Source organism: Ixodes scapularis, unplaced genomic scaffold (genome assembly GCF_016920785.2).
Source record: "Ixodes scapularis isolate PalLabHiFi unplaced genomic scaffold, ASM1692078v2 PGA_scaffold1__304_contigs__length_218370807, whole genome shotgun sequence".
Taxonomy (NCBI): domain Eukaryota; kingdom Metazoa; phylum Arthropoda; class Arachnida; order Ixodida; family Ixodidae; genus Ixodes; species Ixodes scapularis.
In genome coordinates, this window is record NW_024609846.1 from 183,041,663 (window position 1) to 183,050,127 (window position 8,465).

The following is an 8,465-nucleotide window of genomic DNA, read 5'->3' on the forward strand; positions in this document are numbered from 1 at the left end:
CGACTAAATCGCGTCTCGCGCCACCAATATTGCTCTAACACAATTTATTTTCGCCTAAAATTAATTTTTAAGGATTATGGGTCCCTCTTATACACATTTTAAGCACAATTTCATCACACGTACGTTTTTGGTAGTAGGTTTGCCCACGTGGCATAAAACTCACGACAAAATGGATTTCAAGCTTTGCTGCTATTACTTAAATTTGTAATCAATGGCAGTGAAGTGTATTGGACCTACTCCGTCTACATGACAGTGATACAGGGGAAGTTTGAATCACAATCATAAAAGCCTAACTTGTATCCCTAGGCAATTTAGGGTCTATTTGTGCAATATGACTTTCGACAGCATGGTTGCTGATTTTCATGCCTTGCAGTGTTGGCCTAGTGGCAGGTGCTGGATGTTTTTGAGCTGCGGTTAGGCCGTTCGACCGCAAGATCCCAGAGAATGTAGGCTCCTGGCTGCAGGGTTTGGTTGGTGCCGTCACCTCCTCATCCCCATCTGGGGGCACTGCGTAGAGTTCTTTCAGCAGCGCAGTTGCACTTTGGTCACCTTCGTCAGCTGCACAATAATGCCGTAGTGCAAGGCTTCCTCACAAACTTTAACTAAAAGGCAGCAGTGTAGCTCATGCTACACATATGCTATAATTTATTAGTACACATTCCTTTGGTTATTTCAATCATCCTACATTCCCTCTGTTTTGTTCTGAAATAGCAGTCATTAAACGCTTAGTGGGATATACTATTGCAAACAATATGAGCTGAAACAGTAATTTATGTTTCTTTGGCATACCTGCCAGTTTTTGGGTAAGTTGTGGCCCAAACTAGGAATGAAATACGAGGTTAAGGTCCTATATTTCTGACTTTTTGACAGATTGAGCGATAATAAGGCTTGTGAGGGCCGCACACACAAGAAATTTCGGGATGGGGTATATCAGTTTATATTGTTTACGGGGGTACATCAAGATCCTACAACTTGTATGAGTGTCGATTATCTCATGAAGTCACAAGCGATGCTACAACGGTCCTGGCACAAGTTAGTGCGGAATGTCTTTCTCTGCATTGAAATGTTTTTGGTTTTCTTTTAATGAACATAGAGATATTTTGCGTGACATATTTCTGACTCGAATTCCCAAACCAAAATCCATGGTGTGATCCTTTGCCTTATTTGATTTATGCACGGAGGCAGTTTTTTTAGATATTTCCAGCTCGCTTGTGTTGTGATCCACTGCATCAGCCAGAACAGTCAGCATCGGGCAGTCCTCGAGAAGTCAACTCCTCAGTGGCCGAAATGACTCCAGTAAAAAATGGTGGGGCGACAACGAAAAAAAAAAAAATCTAGCTACATTAAGTATAGGTTACATGATCCAAACAAGTACTATACTTCTTGAGATTTGTCACTGGTGAAACCACTCACCATGCCTATAAATTTCGCCAAAAATTCATAGGCATGGTACCTATGCATTTTTGAAAAAAGAATGCAAAAAAAAATTAGGATGGCTTGATCATATCTGATAAACTCAGAGACACACAGAATGTGTAGTAAATGAGCTGGGCACATATGCTATGTGTGTTTATGATGCCACATATATAGGGTTGTTCGTTTTCGGATTTTATATTTGTGTAAATTCGGGGGTAAAAATCGGGTGCTATTTTTCAGGCTGATAATCGGGAAGAAATCGGGTTTTTTTTAGGAAACATTCGGAAATTCGGGTTTTTTCGGGTTAAATACACGAATGTACTCAATAATACATTAGTCTTTTTTTTTGTTATTGGAGGGTATTACGAGCTGTTTATTGCTAACGCGTTAAAATTAAGGATCTGTTTCAAGTTGGTAACTTGGGGGGCATTAGGGTTTTCCAGCTTCGACTGCCGTCGGTCGCTTCAAGGAAAATACCGCCCAAGGAATCCTCCTCTCTCTCAGGTGCCAACAAAAATCCCGACCGTTCGAGGGACGGTCGTCTTCGATCAGATATTTCGCTATGAAATAAACTTGTTAAGTTTTCCCGATCTGTTTACGCGACTGACTGGCTCGAACGTTGTTCGTGAGAAAGGTTGGACGTCAGCGCAATGGCCATGCTACCCGAGAGACCCTGTTGGGCGTCGACACCTCAGCGATCGAAGGGGGATTGATAGTGCATTTCACAAGCTGCGTGCAGCAGGGCCGAAGCTACGTAGCGTGCCGAGGCGGTTCCACCTGCACAGCGGGGGGACGGAAATGTCCCTCCGAGGCCCCAACGCCTATTGTCGTTTTTCCTCAGCCGGCCTCCGTAGAATGCCACGGTGAGTTTAGCGCGCTCGTTGGGCGGTTGGTTGAGAGCCGTGTAGCGTCCACAGTGCTGCACGCAGCTTGCGAAATGAACTACAGGTCACTGTTGTCCCGAGGTAGGGTGGATAGCGTGTGTGGACGGCAAACTCCGAGCGGCGTAAAAATAAAGAGGTTGGTTATGTGGTTTGGGAATTCGGGGAGAAATCGGGTTTAACCCGATTTTTCTGAAACATGTTCGGGGTGTAAGAATCGGGTAAAATCGGGTTTTACCCGAAAACGAACAACCCTACACATATATCATAGTGTCACATGACGTCATAGTGCCACGCCCGTCGGTGAGCGAGCGCGTGCGTGGCCGAGTGGTTACCGCCCTTGACTCTCGTGCGCTAGCCCTGGGTTCGATTCCTTGCAGCGCCGCGTCTTTTATTTATTCTGTCAATTTAGATTTCTCGTAATTTCGAGAACCGTGTTGCTTGTTCTAGGTTTGAATGTTTTACGCGCCTAGTCTTCTAGGCCGATTGTTCCAGAAGTCCGCTTGTGTACAAAAGGGGCCCGCGTAGCGAGCCGGGGTCAGCTCGCTCTAGCGCTCGATCCTGCTGAATTCGCCGACATCAACGGCTGCGACGCCAACTTACTTCTATTTTGTTTTGGGCACAAGTATGCCCGATTAAACGTCTAGTTTCTTCAGTTATTTTTCACCTCATCATTTGTCATTCGTCACAATAGTGTCAAGCAACATCACAATTTCATGTGATTTCAGGTTGTAAAAGGGTTGAAAACTGGGCTACTCGGCAAGTGTTTATTGTGGTTAAAAAGGCGAACACGAAGAAAAAAAAATAGCTACATTATCTATAGGTTTATGTGATCCAAACAAGTACTTTACTTCTTGAGTTCTGTCACTGGTGAAACCACTCACCATGGACGAATTCATCGTCGTTTGTGCACTCCTAATTTGTGTGGGGGTGTCACTTGACACCTTCATGCAGGTCATATATTATAGCTTCTATAGGTCTATATTCCTTATATAACCTTTACTAGTCTGTCAGTCGAGTGTAACACTCGTGGGTAATAAGCCTCTTTTCTCATGAGCCCAGATTTGCAACATATTTTTTTGTAAAAGCGACACCAATGAAAAATCTCTAACAAGCGAAGAAATAAAGAAGGTGGCAGAAAGCATTCAACATCATGGCTGCACATGACTTTCCAGAATGAAAAGCGGACCTATACCGTGTTTTCATCGTTTTTTTAACTAATCTATATACCGCAGCTCTTCACAGCACGGGAAAGCAATTGGTGTTCAAAATTTATATTAAGATTGCCAATATTTAAAGGGTCACAATAAAACAATAACCACATCAATAAAACAAAACTGTCATTGTGGAGTAACACCATTTGCTAAAGGCAATTACCTCCTCCTGTGCTATCTTGCACGATCCAACTCACTGCCTTCTCCCGCTGTTGGCTAGCTGCATTACTTGTTGGCTTTTTACCCTTCAATGTGTTTGCTGCCAAAATAAAATATAATAAAATTCGGTTGTTTTGCTATTTTTTTAATAAGCCGCTTACTTCAAACTGTGTTGTCGTGCAATTTATACTTTTTGTTCACGCTGCCCTGTTAAGCGCGCTTCTTTCCGAGCACCTTGTGCACTGCGGAGAAACAACACTCGCGGAGCTCGCTTTCGCGTTGTTGCTTCCGGCAGTGAATCTTTGCTCGGTAAGAAAGAAGCTAAGGCAGCAACTAAGACAGTAAGACAAGTAAGACAGCAACAAAGCTAGTGCGTTCCACTTACACAATGTTTCTCGGTGCTCTTACTCTTTCCAGGTTTGACATACCTAGAAAGGGTAGTCATCTACCTATTTGATAGGCAGCTGAAGGTTATTACTCCACAGAAAGTAAACGAACAGAAATCAAAAATGATATATGGTACAAAAACAAGAAATGGTTGCCAAATGTACACACCTTAACGAAATTAATAAAACAAATTATTCATGAAACATAAGGCAATTCACAAATTAAAGTAAAAGAAACTATGTTGCAACACAACTTTACTTCAATTAAAAAGGTAGCATTAGAAATTGTCTTACCTCTTTAGGTCATTTCGTCAGCGGCATAGCCTCAGAATATGAAGTCCAAATACACTCGGACTCAATAGCCCGAGGCCACATAATTAAATATGCAATTTCTGCAGGAACAACTTGCTAGTTTTTTTATTCTCAAACGCAAACATTATTGGGGTATAAAATGTCCTCCGCAGAGAGGCAACCTTGAGAATCAAAGCTGCACGGACCAAACCTGGCTTTCGTCCAAACTCATGATAACGTGCTACACACTCAAGCAGAAGGCGTGCCTTTTCACCAAATTGTTCCTCAGTTCCTGATCTTGAAGTGAAATACATGCCTGCTGCTTTAGAATATTTAGAAAAGCTTTTTATTAATGATATGAACATCATTTTACATAAAAGAACACTGAAGCTATTTTGACTTTCTTAGGATAAAAACAATCGGTGTCACTAAAAGGAAGTGAACTAATTTTGGCCTAAACCTTTTATTAAAACATGTGTCTAGACCCTAGGTTTGATCAGTTAAGCACAAGTAGCACAAGTTTCACCTTCAGAGAATGTGTGGCAGTACACATGCATTTTTTCCATCTAGCCTCTTTGCAGTGTCTAACTCAACATGTCATGAAAAAGCTAATATGTCTATTTATCACGAAAGCATGCAAAGAGTCCTTCCGCATTACTCCCATACATAAACGATGTGTCAGATCGAATTTCTGGCAAAATTAGGAGTCCGAGGCTGAATATATAAAATACAATTCACAAATCTATTTTAGGAAATATTTCAACTCCGAATTTGATCTGTGCTATTTTCTCTGTTTATCTGCTTCAACAAAATGCGATAGTTGACTCTTTACATAGTCATATCCCATTCAGATATGAGGAAGTACTTATTAAGAAAGGTTTAATTAGTGTTTTTACCTTATCCACTTTACCCACCATAAGTGGTTTCTTTTACAAGTGTTTAGACGAAACATTTACTTTCCCGTAGTAAAAATTGTCAAGAGCTTGTGAAATGCTCATGAGATCAGCTACAAAAAACATCTTAAAGCATATTCTAGACTAAGAATGTGATGCGCAAGTAGCAAACCGAGAAACAACTGGAGGTTCACTGCGAAACACCACAACAAAACAAAAATGTAGTCAGAATATAGAACCATGATTTGCTGAGTATCTATGTCAAACACTGGTATCAGATGCAGTATGCGGGCAGCTTGCACAGTGCGGTTTTTAATGTGACTATTGTACGTAGAAAGTGTAATTTGCAGGCATTCCACCGGAGACTCATTAGTAAGCACGAATACCAGGAGAATGAGAGAAAGATATAGATCTCTCCTAATTTTTTGATATATTGAGTTTAGACATTACTCAAAACTGTAATAGTTGAGGAGACAAAATATGTAAAGGTCTGAGACATATGCGGAGTGCAAGTTCGTCTGCTTCCTCTGCAGGGGTTGTGGTGATGTCAGAACGCCATGGTCTGATTGGCTCTGACTGAAGAGTAGTGGGTAGAATTCAAAGCAAGCTGCCCTGAGGTCTAACCGCTATTCTTCGATCAGAGCCATGCAATCAGAGATGGGTGTTCTGACGTCATCACAACCCCTGCAAAAGAAGCAGACTAACTTGCACCCCGCATATGACACAGATAGGTGTTGCTAAAACTTCTAATACTCTCTGTGTTGCGGCAGTCAATGTGTGCTAGTGAATCATTCAATGTACTTAGAAGCATAGTTCATTGGATGCTCTGGCAAATGCTGTTTTATTTGTGGATACTGGCGTGGAAGCTTTGGTTAAAGCAGACTTATTCTCACACTAACCCTGCTTTGCCTGCCTGTAAGTGGTGCTCCTCTGCAACAATATTACAAAGAAGCCACTGATAAGAAGGACGGTACGCTCCTTAATGCTTTTAAGTAAAAAAAAAATTGTTATACCACGAATGATGTGTGGCTCGTTAGCCACCGTCTTTTCGGGGTTTTTCTTTCAGTTGACCACATTTATATCCTCGGGGAATAAAATAAGGCCTCGACTGCACATGGTAACTTATTGTTTTATAATAAGTCATACGTTCTCCATGGGAGAGCTTTGGTGTTTTACATAAACCACATGTGATGTTTAGACCAACCACATCCTGATATGCTGAAAAGTCGCCGACAGCAAACTCGATTTGGCACACAAATGAAAACCCGCTCGCGCGCGCTTAGCATCAACATTCGAAGTCGTCTGGTAGCGGCTGTCTATTTCCCTCGAGGTCCACTGCAGGGTGGAGTATTAAGAAAGATACAGACAAATAAAGCTAAGAATATTAAATCGCGAAGAAAATACAAAAATAAGCAAAATATATTCACTTTCTCAAGTTGAGGCGGTCATTTTTTTTTTGTACAAAGATGCGAGGAGGTCAATCTGTTCCTTCGCTCCCCGCCACGTGAAGTTCTTTTTTCAACGCCGCATTTAAGCCTTTAAGGATGTCATTCCAAATGGCTGGAGTAAAAAAAGAATTAGCGCGTAGCACCTCCCGAAGTAGGAAGCTATCGTCTTCCGCTGAAAACCGCTTGCAAGGAGGAGGCGGAGGGAGGGAGGTAGATGCGGCTCTCATGTTGCTCTCTTACGGTACAGATAGCAGACGAACACGGTCGTACGCCCGCGAACCGATCGTTGCGCCGTGTACGGTACGAGCACGAAGGAAGAATAAAAGAAAACCTGCAACTTTACTGGTGTGAACTTATTAAAACTATCACCCAATATTCAAATGGCTCGTTTCATTGGATATATGTAACTAGGATTTGTACACACATTTTTAATTCATGCAACATTTTTAAAGTAAGAAGTATCCAGAGCCTGGATGCTGAAGACTGTTTGTTGCTCGCTCTCTTGCCACTACAGATAACCCTTATAGTCATGATAGCAGCTGTAAAAAGTGCTCAAAATGCACATCCGAACGTTTAGATAAAATAAAAGAAAATATATATATACATCTATAGGGTGGTTCAAGTCACTAGGCTCAATTTAAAATGGACCGTAAAAATTGACGCCTGTACCTAGCTATCTAAACCTTTCGTCAAAGGTGTATTTCACAGGTCGGTTTTTTCTCGTAAAATTACAAAGCGTAGCTCTGTTTCTCTAAAAAATAAGGCCAAGAAACTTGCCAGGGTCTACGGCGGGCAGCGACGCAGACGACGGGGGTGTAGTAGCGGGGTATGTTTGGCGTTCGTATTGGTAGATGGCGCTACCTCCTAATCACGAGGGCTCGCGACCACCGTGGTTTATTAAAATGAATATAATATTTTTGAAATGTACCTTCGGTTAAAAAATAAATTCGAACAATAAAGGAAAAAAAAAAAGAAAAAAAAAAACGCTTCTGCATTACGGCGGCACTTTTGCTGCCAACGGATTTCGTCTGCGTGTCGTCTGCTATCTTTCGCTGGTCGGCTGCGCGTTCAAACGCTGCTCCCGACGCTATCTATCAATACGAACGGCAAACACAGCCCACTACTGGGCTTGGTCTTCTGGGTCAGCGCCCGCCGTAGACCCTGGCAAGTTTCATGGTCCTATTTTTTACTAAACAGAACTACGCTCTGTAATTTTACAAGAAAAAACCGACCTGTGAAATACATCTTCGACGAAACGTTTAGATGGCTACGTGCAGGCGTCGATTTCTACGGTCCATTTTAGATCGAGCCTGGTGACTGGAACCACCCTATATATATATATATATATATATATATATATATATATATATATATATATATATATATATATATATATATATATATATATATATATATATATATATGTATTTATATATATATATATATATATATATATATATATATATATATATATACAAAGGTCAAGTGGATTCGAACTCTCCATTACCGCTCCCCTACGGGCTCACGAAACTGGCGCTCCAATCCACTGAGCTACTTTTTTTTTCTTTGTTGAAGACAGAAAGCAGCATACGAATGCCAAGTCAATACACACACAAACCGCCCAACAACCTGTGGGCGAACTAAATTTCCTGCATATTTCTGAGCGACTCATACTAGTGCGCCCAGTCGGACGTGGTGTCGGGAGACTTGCAGTATACGGACTGTCCCTGCGTTTCCAAATCAATAAAATGAAACCGCGCAGGTTTAATATGCAGGT

The 8,465-nt window shown here is 41.6% G+C and overlaps 1 pseudogene; it reads right to left on the reverse strand.

Moving 5' to 3' along the window:
- Nucleotides 1-289: 289 nt before the first annotated feature.
- LOC120840856 lies at nucleotides 290-6,837 on the reverse strand (annotated as a pseudogene).
- Nucleotides 6,838-8,465: the final 1,628 nt, after the last annotated feature.